At 44.6% G+C, this 21,052-nt stretch overlaps 1 long non-coding RNA gene and 1 other non-coding gene across 3 annotated transcripts in view; one reads left to right on the forward strand and one right to left on the reverse strand.

Moving 5' to 3' along the window:
- Positions 1–9: 9 nt before the first annotated feature.
- The window catches only part of LOC123585009, a 40,651-nt gene continuing 19,608 nt past the window's right edge, over positions 10–21,052 (reverse strand). For both annotated transcript variants that reach the window (XR_006705838.1, XR_006705837.1), the window contains 2 exons: positions 16,659–16,773; positions 10–272 (listed from right to left, as the gene is read on the reverse strand). This is a non-coding gene — a long non-coding RNA (uncharacterized LOC123585009). The remainder of the gene's footprint in view (positions 273–16,658; positions 16,774–21,052) is intronic.
- Positions 3,305–3,411, forward strand: LOC123587050. Its single transcript, XR_006707120.1, has one exon. It is a non-coding gene; the product is annotated as a U6 spliceosomal RNA (small nuclear RNA).

Below are 21,052 nucleotides of genomic sequence, written 5' to 3' on the forward strand. Positions count from 1 at the left end.
AGGGGAAGACTTATTATTTTTTTGGAAGACTTATTTGTTTGTTGACTTGTTAGCGGGGGCACTTGCGCTGGTGAGGGGGGAGGACCGAGAACCCAGGGGGCTCCCTGGACAGCACCCAGTGGCCGTCAGCCTGCCTCGCCCCTGGGAGCAAAAGCCATTCGTAGCTGCAGCAAAAAGGGATGTTTCCTCTTCCTCTTCATTCTTTCCTTCTGAAAACAACCTTTTCCTGACCGAGGACTCAGAGAGGGTGGGGCACATTTTCTCTCCTCTGGCTAGAAAAACAAACACACGGTGCACCCCCCAGCTACTCCTTTGTGCTTCGTCACAGCCTCCCTTTTCTGTCTCTCTCAGGGGAGGAAGAAGCGGCTACCCCCAGTGTCCTTGACCATCGGGGTCTCACTTCCCAGCCTAGTCCAGTTTCCAGGATACCAGCCCCACCCCAGGCTTGGCAGGGAACCCCACCCCTGTTTAGAGCATGGAATCTTGAACATTGCGGAGCCCCCAGGACTTGCTCTTTATCACTCTAGGGGCATTTTCTTTGAATGCAATCCAGTCTCTCAGATTCCCACGTTCCAAGAAGCTGCTCTCTGTCCGACAGAACATTCTGTTGCTGTTCGCTGTGAACCAGTCTTATTTTGTTCTTTTCATGAGGGAATGTTTCCATCAGGGGCCTGTGAGTCGAAAAGGCTCGCTGCTCAGAATGAGGGTGGCTTTGTCTCTCCCCACTTCGTGACCTCTGTCAGGAGTTCCTTTGAGGCCCCAGACAAGACATAACAGAGAAGTGCCCAGAGCCGTGCTGATGAAATTTTGAGATTTGCAAAGAAACTACTAGCCAGGCTGCCTGGATGTATTAAAATGTCATCTCTACAGTTTGGCCATGACTAGCTTGTTTAGTTAATGCTAGAGGGGAAAACAGAGTTTGTTCTCAAGGGAGAGAAGCAGACGGAGAAAACAGGCACATGAACAGCTGACAGTGTTCCAGCCGCTTTGTCACAAAGAGCTGAATCCACCATTATTAGAACCAAAACTCATCACCCAATTCGAGTCCCTTGGGAATGATGCTGGGCTGGAGCAGAAGTGGCCGAAGCCCCCTCAATATGGAGGCCAAAAGCTAAATTCTATTCTTTTAACTTGGGTTTTTAGGAAGGGAAGTAGAGCTTCCTAATATTTGTTATACATTAAGTGTCAGGCACTAGGCTTGGTGTTTTTACGCATACTATTTAATTCTTAGAGCCACTTGGAAAATAGGTATTATGACTGCTGGGTGTCTATGAAGTTGATTTATATTTATTTACCTTCACATCCTTACTTGGTCAGGTAGCTGTTCAAATGTCTGCTTTGGGTGATGTTCCCAGGGTCATGGGATCAAGCCCTGCTTTGGGCTCCGTGCTGAGTGTGGAGCCTGCTTAAGATTCTCTCTCTCCCTCTGCGCCTCCCCCCTCCTCTCATGTGCATGCTCTCTTTCTCTAACAGCAGCAGCAGCAGCAGCAGCAACAACAACAAAACCAAATGTCTGCTTTGACAAGCCCTTCCTGAGCCCCCAGTCCATAACCACAACACCTGCCATTCTCTCTCTCATTTGTATGGCCCCTTTGATGTTGTAACCTTCTGCATGAATTCCTCCCAATTCCAATTTGTTAATCCTCTCTGTGCAACTACATTTAGTTTGGAAACTACCCTACAGTCTTTAAAATTTTTCAATGGTTATATTTTTCTTCCTAATTTCTAATTTTATATCCACCTGTACTTATTTGTTTTAATGGCATAACAGATCACTGGCATGTATTTTTTGTAAGGATGTAATGCCTTCGTTGATCTCTTCAAGGATTCTAAATGCACACATATTTTCAAGTCTTTTTCAAAATTTTTTATTATTTTTTTCTGGAAAAACTCATATTACAGTTATTGATTTTATTGGCTGTTTCTTAGTATTAGCTTTATGAATTTTAAAACTGAGTTTACAGGATCATCATATGTAGGAGTGTTTTCTCCCCTGCCTTTCTTTTTCTCTATGTATTTCTCTATGTGTTTCTGAACATGGGGTTCTTGTTTGAGCCTGGTTCTCTTAAAAGGCTAAGCTACACCTCAGGCTTCCTTTCACAAGCCAGGGAAGCCCTGCCCCAGTTTCCGGTTGTGAGCTCTGAGCATGACTCTGGTTCCCGTGCCTCCCACAGAGCTCCTTTCCCCTCTGGCGGGCTTTTATCCGCAGAAGCCAAACTCACAGTTCCTACTACCTACTTCCAGATCCAGAGCCTCAGATCAGCCCCTCTTTGCTTTGCATTTTGATTCTGTTCCAGGACTGAGGACATATATGTATCTCATTTTTGAGTGTGGCTATGACTTGTAAAATTCTCTTTCTCATGTTCATTATCGTTGCTATGTGTCGGATCAGAGGGGGCTTCATAGCATTCACTTACAATGCCATTGAGTCTGGTGACCGGGAATAGGAATTGGGAAACATTGATAGAGGGGCAGAATTGGGAGGCAATTAGGTTGAGGCAATTAGGTACAGGTTGGAAGAGTAAAGAACCTGAAGAAATGATGAGTTCAAGCATCACTCGTGAGTTGATGTGCAGGAACCCTAGTTATTAAGATGGAAAGAAAAACCATGAAATTTAAAGTTGGGTTGAATGGCCATGACTTCCCAGGTCCTCCTTCTCCTTCCTTCCTCTCAAACTCCCTCTCCTTCACCCCCTTTCATGTTGGTGATCATCCCTAGGGTGACAGCCATTTTAGTTTGCCTAGGATGGTTTTGGTTTTAGCCCTGAAATCTTGCTTCCTAGGGAAGCCTCAGTCCTAGGAATCTGGGATGGTTGGACACCTTAACTCTGTACCATTCACTTTGTGAGCACTAATAGGAGACCTCTAACACCAAAATTAACCTTACGAAGAGGTGAGCTTGAGAGACAATAATGGCAGGGGTAAGAAACAGAAGTAGGCAATGGGCCTCTGTAGTCTTTGCTTGGGTAGAAGAAGCCACAACCCAAGAAATACCTTTCACTCTGAATTCAGTAGAAATAGAGACTAGAAAGGGATGTTTGAAGTCTGTGATTCTCAGAATTTACTTGCTTGGAGAAATTTGAACCACCAATGCAAATGGTGTTTGTGATTCCTTTTATATTGGATTCAGAAATTACTTGCTTTCACAAAGGAAGATTGTATAAGTATTATTTGATTTGCTTTCTCTGTAGTCTTCTTCAATTCAGTAAGTCATGCTGTCATTTTTAAAGTATGTTGTATTGGATAATATTCCATTCCATTGACTCCATATTTATTATCAGTGATCAGAACCAGACCTCATTTTGTGTTCGCTTCAGCAGCACATATACTAAAATTGGAACGATCCAGAGAAGATTAGCCTGGCCTCTGCGCAGTGATAACACACAAATTTGTGAAAAAACATACGTCATTTCACTCTTTTCAAAGTACCTTTATCTTAGAAAAGCACCGGTCAGTTCTACAGCCACCATCACTGCAGCTAAAAATAATGCTGCCAAGGTTGCCCTGGACTGTCAGCAGCAGTCATTGCTAACACAACACTAATTCTGTTCGGGTGGTGGTGGAGGTGGGTGGTGTGTAGCAGCAATATCCCTTGACTTGGGGAATGAATTAAGATTGATAAATCCAATCTACTCATGGTTACACGATTTCTCTTTACAAAATGCTCATTGTTCCATCCTCCTTTGCTGCTAGGAGTAAAGTGTTACAAGCTGGGACCAATGAGGCATAAAGTGAAAGTTGGCTGGGAATTTTCCAGAAACTGTTTGCTTTTCTAATAAAAGGGACAGACTTGCAGAAAAGCTTGCTGTGATCCCTTTCTCCTCCTTCCCATCTGGAATATGGATGTAATGCCTGGAACTAAGGTAGCCACACGAAGTCTGTGAAGCAATACACATTATGAAGAAAAGCAACATGCCTATTAAGTCAGAGTGTGAAGGAGAGAGAGAGCCTGAGCCTTTGATGATGTGGTTAGACCATCCCTGAGACCATACCTCTGGACTTCTTGTTTAATAAAAACAAATGTCCTTACCACTTAGGCAGCTGTTGATGCATATCCCTTTACTTGCAACTAAAAATCAATTTCATACTGAAAAGCAAGGTGAATAATGCATAGTGATGACACATGGCCATGGACATGGGATAAAAATCGCCAGACTTGTCATGGTTTTTGGTAGATTTTTTTTTTCATTCCATAGCTCTTTATATACTAAACAGGAAAGCAAGAATACTCTTTTTGTCCCCCCTCAGTGCTCAATGATAATTAAGTTTCAGTATAAACAAAATGTGCTATAATGTGCTCTCACTGCAGTGGCTATGGAGGGATGAGACATGTGATTCTATATGATGCCACATTAAAATCCTTTTGTGCATCTTAGAAATATAATGTCATCTGTGCCATATTGTTTTAGGGCAAAAGGAAATAGACTGATGGCCAGAAGAGCCTCCAGGGCAATGTTTTTGCTAGGAGGCTAGACTAAACCCCCCACAAGAACAAGACAATTGCTGACAGTGGGCTGGGAGGTGTAGCCATGAACCCACTGCCATCTATAGTGCTCAGCCAATGCTCAAGTGGATAGTGAGCCCAACCCAAGGCAGTCCAAATAGCTTCTCTGTTGGTAGGAGGATAGATCCTACCTTGATCAAAAGGATGGGTAAAAGGGCAAAAAATGAATTATGTGGGGAAATGCTGTAGAACAAGGTAAAGGGAACATCATCCCAAAGGCTCAGAGTAAGAATGAGCCTCTGAAAATGATTTATTGCAAGAACAAGAAGATGTGGGGAAATGGATGGTATCCTTACTATACAGGGAAAAAAAAGGAGAAAAAAGTCAGAAAGGAAGAAAAAAAAACCACAATAGAAACCCAAAGAGGGGCACCTGGGTGGTTTAGTCGGTTGAGGGTCCAACTTCGGCTCAGGTCACGATCTTGCAGCTTGTGAGTTTGAGCCCTGTGTTGGGCTCTGTGCTGATGGCTCAGAGCCTGGAGTCTGCTTCAGATTCTGTGTCTCCCTCTCTCTGCCCCTCCCCTGCTCATGCTCTGTCTGTCTGTCTCTCTCAAAAATCAATAAACACTAAAAGAAAGAAAGAAAGAAAGAAAGAAAGAAAGAAAGAAAGAAAGCAAGAAAGACCCAAGGAAACAAGTCTGTTAAGAATGAACCACTAGTGGGGCGCCTGGGTGGCGCAGTCGGTTGGGCGTCCGACTTCAGCCAGGTCACGATCTCTCAGTCCGGGAGTTCGAGCCCCGCGTCAGGCTCTGGGCTGATGGCTCAGAGCCTGGAGCCTGTTTCCGATTCTGTGTCTCCCTCTCTCTCTGCCCCTCCCCCGTTCGTGCTCTGTCTCTCTCTGTCCCAAAAATAAATAAACGTTGAAAAAAAAAAAAAAAAAAAAAAAAAAAAGAATGAACCACTAGATTTTTGAACATCCTTAACCTCTGAGTACCTACTGTGGACCAGCACTACCTTGGGGCTCAGTGATGGCTAAAGCATAGCTCCTGACCACCAGAGGTGCCATGATCCCATTCCAACATAGTAACTTATCACAAATTGAATTATAACAGTAAGCCATGATATCATGAGGTCCTACAGTATTTTAAAATGTTTATTTTCTAGACACACTCACTCTATTTTGGAAATAAATGAAATCACCACCTCCTGAGTAAGTAAATAAAGCAGGGAATGCACTGAATGTTTTATTGAGCTCTGGCTGTTCTATGCAAGATACTTTAAGAACATGCATCATTCTTTAGAAGATCTGTTTCTCCTTACTTATATGGAAGTGATGGGCGGTGCCCAGGAAGAGAGGGAATTACAATAACAAAAGCTGCTGTCTCTGTCCAGCCAGCACGTAGCCCCTGGGTTGAGCCATATGCTCTTCAAGGACTCAGATGAATCTTCACACCAGCACAAGGACATGTCAGGAAAGTTCACCCATTGCATCTGATGTTGATAACGCAATTGGATAGTCTAATCCTGGCCACCGTTCTACTTCCAGCCTCCCCCTGCCCTCCTCTGAAAACCAAAATTAAGCCAACACACTCAGAATGTCCTATCCTGTCTCCCTCACCTCCAAGGAAATATCAGTTCACAGCAGAAGGGTGTAGGGAGAAGGAGACCATCATTTCTCAACCTATTATTTAAGCTCTTCTGACAGGACCTTGCCTGCTGGGCACACTGATGGACCAAAAGATGGAAATGAGCCACAAGGTGGACCAATTACAGAACACCGCCATGCCCTGGGCACAGCAACTGTGCGAGGGATCGACATTCGATCCAGTGGGACCAATTGCAGTGTATTTTTGGAATTCACGACCTAGAGACCACAGAGCACGGTGCTCATTTTCTCTCTGTGGCAGAGACTAGCAGCTCTGAACTCATCAAGATGGCATCTCCTGCCATGTGGAGGAAGCTGGCCTGCAGTAGAAGGGATGATACCCACACCCAGAGGTGCAGTGTGCTGGATCTGTTTCTACCTATTCCTGAGGTCCAGCCATACCACAACCTTCCTGCAGCCAAAATAGTCTTCCAGATACATTTTCCTTTGCATCTATGTGGGTTTAAAGTGGGTTTTGACATTTACAACCAAAAAAAATCTGTCACTGGTTGTTATGTTTGTGTGTTTTAGTTTTCCAAAAGAAATTTGTTTTCCTGATTTGTTTTCCTGATTATAAAAATTCAAATGTTGGATAATACAGTATACAAAATAAAACTTGCTATAATTCCACCATCTAGACATAACCATTGTCTATTAATATTCTTCCAGGCATTTCTTTCTTTTGAAATATAATTTTACAGGAGTACAATTTTTTAACATACCATTTTACCTAAAGACATGTTTTGGATATTTTAGTGGAACATACTTCTAAAATTTACATTTTGAAAATGGTTGCATAGAATTTTATATTAAACTATTTTTTTAAGTTTATTTATTTGTTGGGGGGGGGAGGTGCACATGCGTGCACATGAGCAGAAGGGCAGAGAGAAAGGGAGAGAAAGAATCTCAAGCAGACTCCTTGCTGTCAGTGCAGAGCCTGAAGTGGGGCTCCATCTCATGAAACATGAGATCATGACCTGAGCCTAAATCAAGAGCCGGGCACTCAATTGACTGAGCCACCCAGGTGACCCTATATTAAACTACTTTAATATAGTAGTTTATATAGTTGGTTGAGCATCCAACACTTTTTTTTTTTAATATTTATTTATTCTTGAGAGAAAGAGAGAAAGCATGTATGCTGAGCCACCCAAGCTCCCTAAATGTCTTACTCTTGGTTTCAGCTCAGGTCATGATCCCAGGGTTATAAGATCAAGCCCTGTGTCAGGCTCCATGCTGAGCGTGGAGCCTGTTTAAGATTCTCTCCTCCCCCCCCCCCCCACCTCACCCCTCTCCCCTGCTCATGTTCTCTCTCTGTAAAATTAAAAATTAAAAATTTAAAAATTAAACTACTTTAATTAATGTACCCAGTCCCCTTTGTTGAACATTTAGGTTATTTCAAAAGTTCCATTATTATAAAGAACACAACAGTGAACACATTTATAGGTACATTTTGGAGCATTTGATAGATTTCTCACTCTTAATTACTAATACTTTTGTTTTGGCAACTTTTCCCATGGCCTATCAATTTCATGTAGGCCCTCTTGATTCACTCCTTATTTATTCATTCATACTGTCAACATTCACTGAGAATATGTTATGTACTAGCCATTGTACTAGATTTTGGGAAAACAGACATGGATAAGTTTAGGGTTTTATCCTTAAGGAGAAAGAAGAAACTAGCATCTATTGAAATCTGACTCTGTGCTAAGTATTCTATAGATTTATTTCATTAATTTTTCATTAAAAAAACAAACACCAACCCTGTGCAGTGTATTATCATTTTTATATAAATGAAGAAAGGAAGTTCAGAGAGATTGAGTAGTTTGTCTAAGGTCACAGTTTGTCAATGCAAAGCTGGGATTCGAATCCAGGTCTGACTTCTTTCTATTACGCACAGTTTACTTTTAAAATCTTTTTAACATTTATTTATTTTTGAGACAGAGAGAGAAAGAGCATGGATGGGGGAGGGGCAGAGAGAGAGAGGGAGACACAGAATTGGAAGCAGGCTCCAGGCTCCGAGCCATCAGCCCAGAGCGTGACGCGGGGCTCGAACTCACGGACCGCGAGATCATGACCTGAGTCGAAGTCGGACGCTTAACCGACTGAGCCACCCAGGCGCCCCTATTACACACAGTTTAGAGAGAGAGATGTGAAAACAAATGACAAAACCAAGCTGTAAGTGCTTTGTAAAATCTGAACAAAAGCCTACATTTGGTCCACCAACCTCAATGATCTGCCAAGGCAGACCTTAGACCTGTCTTTTATCTGTAGCAAGCAGCTTTTTAAGGGTCCAGCTTAAAGGGTCAAAACCAAACCTTAAAGGATTTTCCTGACTCTACACAGCTCCAGGGGGCCCTTGGTAAGCCAGAATATTTGCCAGCTGGGAAGCTGGGGAAGAGAAGGAGGCTGTTTCTAAGCAGTTCCATTTGGAGAAGCTAAAACTAGCAGGTGTAATGCAGGGCTCCTGGGAAGATCAGAACAGTGGTCAGAGAGCACTTTCACAGAGCCATGTGAAAGAAGAGCTCGGAAGAAAGGGACAAACTGTTAGGAGGTCTCAGGACTCAGGCTGGTGAGGGTGACCCCCTCAGTGGCCTCATACCATGAAGAAGTGACACCCGGAATAAGCCAGCCTTTGGGATCAGCATAGATGTCACTGGAGCCAGCGCATGGAGAAGGCTGGAAGTATTGCTTACCAGGCACGGGGCTGTAACAGCTCATTAAACTTAGGCGGCTTGTGACTTAGAGTCTGCTGAGGGCCTTAGATTTGTCTGGATGAGATCCACAAAGCTGACCCTGTGATGTCAAGCCAGGAAGTACCTCCCCAAATTGACAAGCCTCAGCTGTTTCTTTCCCTACGAGAAGATCTGAAGTGCAGGGCCTGGGCGTGCAGGGAGTTTACCCAGGGTGCCGGTATCTCTACCCCCTCCTTTCTTTGTGTGCATTCCAAGTGGGCTCCTTGTCCTGTGGCCTAGCCCCCCACTGGAGGCATCATGGCAGAGCGCAGTGACTTTTCAATCTATTTTAAACCTTGAATGGAACGCCAACACATAAAGCAAATGAAATTGGAGCTGTTCCCACCTGAGCAGGAGCCAAGGATGCAAGGCTTCCCTTCCTTCCCAAGGATGTTCTGTGGGGTACACAGTTTAAAAGCCATGGCCATCGCTGGAAGAGTCCTGAATTTAAAGTGAGAGCACCCTGGTTCTAATCCAGGTTCTACCTCTTAGAATATAGCTTTTGAGAAGTCATTTAACTGCTCTTAGACCACTGTTTTCATTTGTGAAATGAAGGCCATAAGTTTTGTCTTCTTTGGAGGTTGATGTGAGCAGCAAATGCAACCGTGTGGGTAAAGGCAGCTGTAAAAAGGCCACGCAAGTGTGAAACGTTCCTTCCCTTGGCTCTCCTTCTATTGCCTGACACTCAAGGGGGGTTTTGCAACTGACTGAGGTGACTTGAGTTGCAACTCCATGCTTCCCGATAGTCACCAGCTGTATGCCAAAGGTATATGGTGTGGGCATTATATTAAATTGGATGCACTTAGTTTTCTGGGCAGAAAGTCAGCCAGTGTTGTTATTTGTACTAGTAGAGCAGGCTCAGGTCACCTGAACTAGTAGGGCAGCATGGTCGCCTCTTGAGAGCCATTATGGGTGGAGTAGAAATTGGATTTCGGATGGAAGCAATAATTCCGCCCCACATCCCATACACTAATAGAGCTTAATGGCACAGTTGCTGGTGCAGAAGAGATTTCTTTCTTCCCTTGGTTTCTGTTTTGACGTTTCCTACAGGTTCACAGCCCACCTGATTTAAAGAAGCCATAGAGACTCTTTCTGGAACTTCAGTCTAGCTTTGCTTTTCCTTTTGAGCGATAAGTCCAGCGAAGATGAAGAATAAAAAAGGTGAAAGGGGATAGGCCACTAGCAGAGAATTCTAGCCCTGAGATTCCTGGCAGCAAGATCTTCTCTTCTTGCCAGAGGGGCACTTGGGGCTCTCACGGTGTGGCCTGTCCCCGCCACTCAGATCTGCTCCTTGATGTTCCTCTAAAATGTGGTGATCCCTCGGGGCCAGACTTCAGGACTCTAGCGTTCTCCCAGAGCGTGACGTAAAGAGAGACGTTTCTCTGCCTCCTCCACTCTCTCCCCTCCTGCAGCTCATCTCTGTGTCTTTCCTCCGTGCCAGTGAGACAGCACACACGCTCCGTGTCGCTACTACCCAGTTGTCTTCACAGGAAAAGCGTCCTGTCACTCAGCCTGCAGGCGGGTCATATGCACGATACCACCTGGTGGCATCAGTCCCAGGGCGGGAGTGGGGGCGGGGGGGATCTTGAGCCCTGGGCCCACCAGCTTTCAAGACGAAGACTTGAGAATTCGTAGGCGAATGGGTGTGAAGTGTGTTTTGTGCCTACACCCAGCATTTAACTGTGATCCCTGTCTATGTATCAGAAAAGGACCAGAGAGTGTATGGGATCATCAAACTCTCATTTGGTCAATTGGTTTTAACTTTCTTCCCCACCAGATCTTTTACCAGAGCTATTAATTTCCCCATTTTCCTCCTTTTGTTTTCTCTGTGCAACCTCTATTTAGGGAGCTAATCCACCATGACAAGAACAAAAACCTGGCTGCCAGGGGAAGGGGGAACAGGGGCCCAGATCAGCTACAACCTAGACTGTGGACCACTGCACTGGTCAGACCCCATCTCACAGGTGGGTTCTCACCATCCTCCTTGCCTACAACACAGATCTCAGACCTCTGAGCGGCCCTGCCCCTCCCAGGCCCACTCACAGGGCAGGGGTGCAGGGAGTGCCACCCGCCCCCAGGGTTGGAGGAGAGGTGGGAGCTGTAGGACGTACCTCATAAGTGCCTGGCGAGGCTGACCAGGCAGCAGGTTGCGCTTTGCACATGACCATAGCAGGCTCAAGTCAGGATCTGCCTCACACTGGGTGGAGGGCCCCGTTTAGCCAGTCCCCACTATTAAGCTGGGGGCCCGCCCATGCTTTGGCCAGCACGGGGTCCAGTTCACCCTTTGGAATCGCAGGCTGGGCTCCAGGCCACCACTGTGCTGGGGTAAACTCAGGAAAAACTCCAACTGCTCTTTGCCTTCCCCACAACCAAGTCTGAACATCTTAGATTTAAGTCAGGCTAAATTTTTGCTCAGATCATGATCTCACGGTTTGTGGGTTTGAGTCCCACTTCGGGCTCTGCACTGTCAGTGCAGAGCCTGCTTAGGATTCTGTCTATTTCTCTCTCTGCTCCTCCCCTGCTCACACACACTCTCAAAATAAACAAATAAACTTTAAAAGTAAACTGTAAATCAGGCGAAAATGGACTGGTCAAGTCTTGTCTAATCCTCTTGATGCTACCAAGTGGGTCTCCCTCTCCGTTCCCCTCCCCTAGACCGAACACACCACTAGATCCCACAAGAGAGCCCCCAGCCCGGTTCTCTCGGGGTCTTCTGAACCATTTCCGCTAACCTGTCTCCTACGATGGTACTTGCTGTGCTCAGCAGCCCTCTGACCTCTGACCCCGCGATGGGCCTTCCTTTCTGTGGTCTGGCCTCATCCCCCCTTACAGCCCATGCCCAGCTGCTCTTGCCTTTGGTTTGCTACTTTAGCCAGAGTTTGCATGCCTGTTCGAGTAAGCCTCCTTGAGCCCCGTAGGCCCACAGGTATGCAGGACCCAGGCAGCTGGAGGCACCCAAGAGCCCACAGGGAAAGGAGTTTTGCAGGCTGTGTGTGCCAAACAGAGATGCCTGCGCCCTCAGACTTGTCTTTGCCCACAACAGCTCCAGCCTCCTCTCAGCTGTGGGCTCTGAGCAGACCTCCAAAGTCCAGGGGGTATAGCTCAGGGGTAGAGCACTTGACTGCAAAGTCCGGGGAAGGAGATAAGGGCCATATTTGCCACATCCCAGGGGGCACATGTGTTGTACTAAAGGCATGGTGCCTCCACTGTGTCTTTGAAAGACTACACATTAGACAGAGGAAATTTTTTTTAGAAAGATGTGGGGGAGGGGAAGGGTAGTGGTTTTAGGCAGGATGTGAGGCATCCAGTCAGGTGCCTGTATCACTGGTTGTCAGGGATGGATGGAGACTTGCCCACAGCAGTCTCGGTGACCCTGTGGTAGCACTGCGGTAGGGAGGGGACTAGATGAGGTGGAGACTGAGCAGTGCTCAGAACCCCAACTGTACCCTACGCAGCCTGCCCAGACCTGGGGAGGGAGAACACAATCCCTTTTTTGTTCCTAGAGATTAAGGGCTATGTTCTTGTCAGGAGAACACTATAGATTCTAATGCTTCCAAAGCTGAGAGGCTGGTTCTGACTGGAGTCTGGTCACTGGAATAACAGGTGAACAGGACGAGGGGCTGGAGAGGAGGCAGGCAATGTTTGGGAAACCACTTCCCCAAATGCCACTTGGCCTGTTTTTTTCATAGCTCACTGACACTGTTGACCGCCCACAGAGCCGGCCACCGTGCTGAGCATGTCGGGTGGTGTTCCAGTGACAACAGGAGACATGGAAGGATCTGTCCACAAAGAGTTAAACATCTGATAGGGAAGATGAGATAGGACCTAGGAACATAGAGCAGGATCCACATGAACTAATATAATAATTACACGGGGACAGACAGCAAGGGGATAGACATTCCTCAGCGGCCAGTACAGGCCCATCACCACACAACTACGTGGGCCCTTAGGTCCACTTTGGAGACTGACCCACATTTCTCAGATGTCTGAAACCACTCTGATCTGTTTGAAGCTCTCGTTACCATTTCTGTTCAAATATTGTTTCCAGCGGTTTCCTCTGAGAATCACTTGAGACCACATTCCCTCCAGAGACCAGCTATAAACATCAGGCAAAATGACTCTATGTAGATGGCAGACCGGGACCTGAGAGAGGAGGACCAGGAATAAGGTTGCCTCAAAAAAATAGCAAAATGCCTGACCCCTCCAAACCTCTACCCTTAAATCAAGCCAGTCACGCAACAGACTTCATGCCTGAGGGATTGTTTTTGCTTGCTTGCCTGTGTGGAAGGAAACAGGTGCTGTGAAAGATAAGTCACAGGAGACTACTACTGCCTTACTCTGATTAACTGGGAAAAGACCCAGAAAATTTTCTTCGTATAGAAGTTAAAGCTGTAGAGAACGAAATCAGGGTTTCTCAACCTGGGAACTATTAGCATTTACGGCCTGGCTAATTCTTTCCAATGGCAGCTGTCCTGTGCTCTATACAACGTTTGGTAGCATCCCTGGCCTCCATTGACTAGCCCCCAACTCCAGCTGTGACAATGGAAAGTGTCTCCAAACACTTTCAAATGTCCCCAGGAAGCAAAATCGCCTGCCAATGAGAGTTACTGCTACTTAGGAAAAGGGTTGGATCCCAGGCAGCCTCACACTGGCTCTAGAAAGGGCTTGACTTCCAAAATGGAAACAAAAGTCACAGGAGGGCTAGTGGAGTTCATAGGGTTCAGTGTGGCTTAAATTCAAATAACATGTGGTGCCTTCAAGAAAAAACTTTCTGAGGATTTCCAGTGTTGATGTAAATTACTTTTATAAGACTGATAGCTAAGTGTGTATAAACATGAAACTGGGCATACGTCCCATGGGCTTGTAACTTCAATAGTTACTAAATCAAAACAAATTCACAATTTTGACAAACCAAATAGGAAACCAGTAAGAGGTAACAACGTTAACTTAAGGAGGCAGATGGGGTGATTTTTGTGGAGGAAACTACCCCTTGCTTTGTTACTCGAGTGCCTAGTCCCTTCTTTGGGTCAGGCATTGTCCCATGACTCAAATCTCACACAACATTGTCCCTTCAAACTGTGAAAACTTTGGTTGTGAGCCTTTCATAAGGTCATTTGGCAAATGCAGACTTTACTCATTAAGGTCACCTATGTTTTCTTCTTACTGGCTCAGGACAAAATGGCACATCTGGCCCCAATATAGTCATAAACCCAGAGTGAAGGTAGCACTGTCAGTTCTAAGGCGGACCTACAGATGCCCCAGATGATGCTCATATTCTTCAGATACTTGTCAAAACGAAAAGAATTTCTATAAAAAAAATTTTTTTTTTAAGTTTCCACAGAGAACTCCCAAGAATATAGTAGGAGACTCTCAGAGGAGTTCTAATCCGGTCTGATCCTCTTTACAGATGAGGAACGAGGCCCAGAGAATTGCCCAGGGAAACAGCTGCTGAGCATCAGGGCTGGCTGGGAGGGGCCTCTGCTCTGGCGGCCAATGCTCTGGAGATCTCCTCTCTTCCGGCCTGACTTCCCCGCAGGCATTACAGAATGCTCTTGTGGAACTATGTAGGAAGAGTTGGCTTATTGTTTCAAATGTTCATTCAGCTGAACTTGCACTTAAACTTATTTTTTAATACTTAAAGCTTACTTTTTAATGGCATTACATTGAACTCAGGAGTTTCTTTTTTAAAATCCTGATCTTTTAGCATTTAATGGTACGGTTAGAAAGCATTTTGCGTGGCCAGGTGGGTGTGAACTATAACCTACATACATAAAAGTGCATTAAACATCAGCACCCAGTTCAATACATAATTATAAAGTGAAAATCAGCAGAACCACAGCCAGGTGAAGAAAGAACACTTCTAGTGTGCAGAAGTCTCAATATTCTTGGTCACAATACTTCCCTTCTCGTCAAAGTATCCACTATCTTGACTTTTGTTATAATTATTTCCATGCTCGTCTTTATACTTTTACTGTCTCTATATGCACCCCTAAACGACAGAGTTTAGTTCTGCCTGTTTAGGAGCCTTCTGCCAATGAACCCTCACTCTGTGTATTTGTGTCTTGAGATCTGTAAAATTCACTGATACAGTGGCTGTAGCTCTTATTTAGTCTTTCTATGCTGGGTGGACATTTGGGTTCCAGCTTGGCACTATTCTCAGCAATGTCTCTAAAAACATTTTTGCGTATGTCCCGGTGCATAGAATATACAGCCACCTCTAGGGCATTTTTCCCATAATGGCATTTCTTCAACGGGGAACGAAGTGTGCGAATCTTCAACCTCAGTTGATATCGGCAACTACTTTCTAAAATCATTGCTTCAATGCCAACTCCCCCTGGCAGTTGCTCTCATTATTCTTCATTCTAATTAGCACTTATTATTTTCTTTAAAATTTTTTTTATATGTTTATTTTTGAGAGAGACAGAGACAGAGTGCAAGCAGGGGAGGGACAGAGAGAGAGAGAGAGGGAGACACAGAATCTGACACAGGCTCCAGGCTCTGAGCTGTCAGCACAAAGCCTGACGCGGGGCTCAAACTCATAAACCGTGAGAGCATGACCTGAGCTGAAGTCGGACTTGAAAATTTTAACTGGTCAGCGAAACAAAGCACCCTTTGCCACACTTTTTGTCCATATAAATTTCCTCTTATGTTATGTACCTGTTCCAGCCTTTTGCCATCTTTCTACCGTCAAATTTAAATTTTCTTTTTAAACAAATTTAATTTTCATCAAAATTACATTTGACAGGCAAGGGTACCTGTCTTCCAAGCTACCTGTGCTCACCTGAGAGTTGTTTATACTTCGAGGCAAATGGTCGAAGATCTGTAAGCTTAGAAGTAATTGTTTTTCAACTGCAAATCATTGAAACGATAACAATAGAGGTTCACAGAAAAATAGCCATCAACATCTTTTTTTCTTGTTTCCATTTTCCAAATCTAACATCCTCTTATTGAATTTTGCCCTCTCTTGGTTCCCTACATTTTCATAGAGAACAAACACTCCCCTACACGTCACAGCCCTTTGTTAAAATCACCAAGTGTAGACGAGGTCATCATTCTCTTCTTTATTTCTCAGTGCTGTGTGTTGAGTGCATTGTTATGAGTTAGCTAAATGTCAGTAATAAAGTGGTGCCTCTATTCTATTTACAACCTTTGAAGCTGAGATCATATCAAGTAAAATATGTGTACAGGGCTGTAATAGCCATACATATCTAATAAAAAAAAAAAAGCAGCTCACCCAAGCCTGAGCTCTAGCTTTTGCTCACCTTATCTTCTTTAGACATTTGGCCATGAGCTCACTGGCAAAGACTGAAGCTCATACCATGTACCATTAAATAAATTATTCAGTAATCTGTGATGTCCTTGTAACATGAGAATCCCTTATTAAAAAAGAAATAGCTGCACTGCTTACGGAGGCACGTGCCTACTATTTATAGTCTTTAGAGAAGTTGCTTTGCTAGCAAACCCAATTAGGACTCCGTGGTAATTTACAGAATTGATATTTGTTGCAGAGTTTTTATACTAAGCTATTCATTACCTGCATATGTGGGGGTATGTGATGCACACACCTACACACCCAGAGGGCCACAGAGAAAGCCCAAGCAGGTATGGGTTGTTTGTTAGAGCGGTCTCATTTTCCCCTAAACACGTTGGACACTCAGATAGGGACAAAGCAACTAAGGCCACCCACAGATTCAATGATCTGTATTCCTGACAGTATCTAGGCAACTGGGTCTCTACTTTTTTCAAAGTAAACGTTTTAGTCTTCTGCTAAAAATGTCAGATTCCCCTCCCAGACAAATAGGAGCCTGAAACACTGGGCCTTCCCCCCCCCCCCTTACCTCTTTTTTCTCTCTGAGGTACAGGTATGACGGCTTGAAAGCTGGGGTAGGACATGGCCTGCATGGAGTAGAGGAATCAGGGAGGCAGCTTAAGTGAATCCTCATTTCGGAAGGGCTGGAAGAGAAATAGCCAGGTGTCTATTTTTTCATAGTTGAAGTTTTTAATTAGAAAAATATTTTATGGGGCGCCTGGATGGCTCAGTCGGTTAAGCGGCTGACTCTTGCCTTCGGCTCAGGTCATGATCTCAAGGTTTGTGAGACTGAGCCCCGCGTTGGACTCTGTGCTAACAGCTTGGAGCCTGCTTGGGATTCTCGCTCACCCTCTGCCCCTCCCCCGCTCACCCTTGCTCTGTCTCATAAATAAGTAAATATATACCTTTAAAAAAAGAAAACTATTTTATATGTACAGAAACATAATTGGTATGTGGACAAAGCAATTCCCTTTATAATAGGCCCACAAAGGCCGGAATAGTCATTTGACTACGTTATTCATACAGTCAGTATATGTCATGTTAACTTTTGAGTTGACAATTGTTGAAAGGGTTTCTTCATTTTCAACGTTTATTTATTTTTGGGACAGAGAGAGACAAAGCATGAACGGAGGAGGGGCAGAGAGAGAGGGAGACACAGAATCGGAAACAGGCTCCAGGCTCTGAGCCATCAGCCCAGAGCCTGACGCGGGGCTCGAACTCACGGACCGCGAGATCGTGACCTGGCTGAGTCGGATGCTTAACCGACTGCGCCACCCAGGCGCCCCCAAAGGGTTTCAATATTGTACATCAAGTCATGTCTCAAAAGCCGGCACTGATAGAATTTTTAGCATATTGAAAAATGTGTGACCAAATGAGTGAAATGAAATTATGTGAAATACTATTTGAAATTTTTCAGTGCTTCACACAATTGTTCAGTTGTAAATAAGCTCCTAAAAAATAAAAATCTATGAAAGCTGTGCAAGTAATCAATAAAAGTTAAAATATTAAATAGATTTTTAAAATTAGATTTTTCATGAGTGAATGAGATTTCACTGTATACCTATTGAATGGCTAAAGTTTTTAAAAAATGTGATAATACCAATTGCTGGCAAGGATGCAGAGAAACTAGATCACTCACACATTGCTGGTAGATATAATCACTCTGGAGAACATTTGGTAGTTTCTTATAAATCTAAACATGCAATTACCACATGACCCAGCAACTGTACTCTTGGGCACTTATCCCAGAGAAATGAAAACATAGGTTTTATGTTCACACAAAAGCCTGTATATGAATGTTCATAGCAGCTTTATTCCAATTAGTCCCAAACTGGAAACCCAGATATCCTGAATATCCCAGATATTCGCTGGGTAAACAGTTAAATCAAATGTCCATCTATACCTGGGACTGCTACTCAGGTAGAAACCACTGATATACAGAAAACCTTGGGTGGATCAGAGGGGAATTAGGCTGAGTGAAAAAAGCTAATCCCAAAAGGTTACATATGTTATGAGATCATTTTTTTAATGTTTATTTTTGAGAGAGTGAGAGAGAGAGAGAGCGCTTGCGAGCAAGCGTTGTTGGGGGGGGGGGGGTCAAAGAGAGAGGGAGACACAGAATCCAAAGCAGGCTCCAGTCTGAGCGGTCAGCCTAGAGCCCGACATGGGCTTGAACCCACAAGCTGGGAGACCAAGACCTGAGCCTAAGTTGGATGCTTAACCCACTGGGTCACCCAGTCTCCCCTTATGAGTTCATTTATAAAACACTCCTGAAAACGACAAAATTATAGTGATGGAGAACAAATCAGTGGTTAGGTTGGGGAGCTGAGCAGGGAGTGGGGAGAGGGAGATGGGTGGGGTTATACAAAACTAACATGAGAGATGGTAATTGATAGGCAAACTGCCACTTATGATAAAATAGAACTAAATGTGCACACACAAATGCACACATGTGAGACAGGGGACCTCTGGGTACGATCCGGGGATTATGCCAGTCAATATCCTGGCTGCCATTTGTGCCATAGTTTTGCAAGATGTTATATCACTGGGAGAAACCTGGTGAAGAACACATGGTATCTCCCTGTATTATTTCTTACCACTGCATGTGAATCTATAACTATCTCCAAAAAGTGTTTAATTAAGTTTTGAAAATTTAATGAAACCTGATGGTCTAGTGATAGACATCTGTTAACCATGTTATAGAGAGAAAGAATTCAGGTATACAGCTAAAGGAAGACCAGTGGGGAAGCCTGAGAAAAAGTTCAAAGTAGAGGACAAAGGCAGAGGCTAGAGCTATTCCTGTGAGTGTGTGTGTGTGTGTGCGTGTGCGCCTGACTCTGCACATGCATGTGTGTGAAGGGAAGGTCTCAGCAGAGGTTATTTTTGGAGTGTCAGGGAAGGGTGGGGAGAGCATGCTTAGCAATAGCGATCTGCTGTGTTCTAGTGGGGAAGCCTCCAAAGGCAAAGGAGAGGACAGGCAGCAGCTTCCCATAGGGTTCAAGGTCCAACCAGGAGTTTTTTAACCTCAGTAACCCAAACACACACCATGAGATAAACCTAGAATTATTCCAATTGCTGGAACCAAATCCTTTCTTTCCCCGCCTTTCCTTCTGATGGATTCAAATCACAGGGAACAGTGGATTATCTTTGGGTGGCTGTGAATGGGGCTGTATTAATCACCACAATCTTCCATTGTGCTTCTGTTTGGTTATCAAACTGTAATTCCATTGAGATGCCCTCAGTGAGTGCATCCTCTGTGAGCACCATGAAAATTCATCCGGTTGAACTGAAAACCTGTTGTGAATTTGTAATTACAATATGACCTTATTGAGATCTCAATGAACTCAGCTTTAGGTAATCCAAGGAAAAGAAAAAAAAGAGTTGACAAAGAAAGAAAAGAAATGGGTGGGTCAAGGCAGGCACTGGGATCTGTTCTCTTAGACCTTGAGTGGGTGCAATGGAAGCTTATGACCTGGGCTTACTTTGGGCCTTGGCCCATCCAGAGTGGATGTGAATGGAAAGGACAAATACAAACTCCCGACTAGTTGGAGGGGAGCTGGGAGTCCAGGAGATTGGTGGCAAACAAAATGTACTGTTCAAAATTGTAACTCTCAATACTGATTTCTTTTTTTTTATTTTAGAGAGAGAGAGAGCACCGGGGGAGAGAGGGGTGGGGAGGGGCAGAGAAAGAGAATATTTTAATGTTTATTTATTTTTGAGAGAGAGAGAGAGAGAGAGAAACAGAAAGAGAGACACAGAATGTGAAGCAGGCTCCAGGCTCTGAACGTCAGCACAGAGCCCGACGCGGGGCTCAAGCTCATGAACCGTGAGATAATGACCTGAGCTGAAATCGGCCACCCAACCTACTGAATCCAGGAGCTCCTGCGAGAAAGAACCTTAAGCAGGCTCCATGCTCAGCATGGAGTCCAGTGTGGGGCTGGATCCCACAACTCTGGGATCATGACCGGAGCCAAAATCAAGATCAGCGTTTCAACTAACTGAGCTACCCAGGTGCCCCAATACTGATTTCCTTTTTTTTTTTTTTAAGTTTATTTATTTTGAGAGAGAGAGAGAGAGAATGAGTGGGGGAGGGGCAGAGAGAGAGAGAATCCCAAGCAGGCTCTGTGCTGTCAATGCTGAGCCTGATGGGGGGCTTGATCCCACAAACCGTGAGATCATGACCTGAGCCAAAAGCAAGAGTTGGATGCTTAACCGACTGAGCCACCCAGGTGCCCCTTGATTTCTTAATAACAATTCACAGCCTGTGCCTTACTGGTTCCCTAATCCCACTTCAGAAAGCAAGCCATCCAGGGGCCCCAACTGTGTGTCATTTTAATGTACACTCCCTCCAGTTCTGTGGTGGCCTTGAAAACCAAGAGTCTCCAATTGTAGTGAAAACTACAAACCTGCCAACCACGGGAGGGGACAAAACAGGATTAGAACACCTTCAAAACCTCACCCCCAGAGAACTGTCATTATTTCATCTGTCTGCTGATTTCCTGACAGGCCCCACTGACAAAACTCTCTTGATTTGGCCTATCTTGGAGCTTACTCAGTGTGAAAAACCTTTTACCCTGGTAGGTTTGTCAACAACAACTAGAGGCAACTACATCACTTTACGCCTGAGGTGATGGATAACGGCTGGGGTAAACAGTAGGCTAACCAAAAAGTTTCAAAGGCAAATCTGTAGAATGAAACGTTTATAGGGCTTTGAAAAACTCCAACACATTCCTTGGAATCCACAGGGTCACACGCATATGTAGCATTGTGTGAACATGTGTGTACCAACATACGTGTAATTGGGGTTCCAGAAGAAAAAGAAAGGGCAAAAGACTATCTGAAGAAATAATGGCTGAAAACTTCCCAGACAGGATGAAAAACATTAACCTACACATCAAGAAGCTCAACGAACCTCAAGTACCT

The sequence above is a fragment of the Leopardus geoffroyi genome, chromosome C3 (assembly GCF_018350155.1).
Source record: "Leopardus geoffroyi isolate Oge1 chromosome C3, O.geoffroyi_Oge1_pat1.0, whole genome shotgun sequence".
Classification (NCBI taxonomy): Eukaryota; Metazoa; Chordata; class Mammalia; order Carnivora; family Felidae; genus Leopardus; species Leopardus geoffroyi.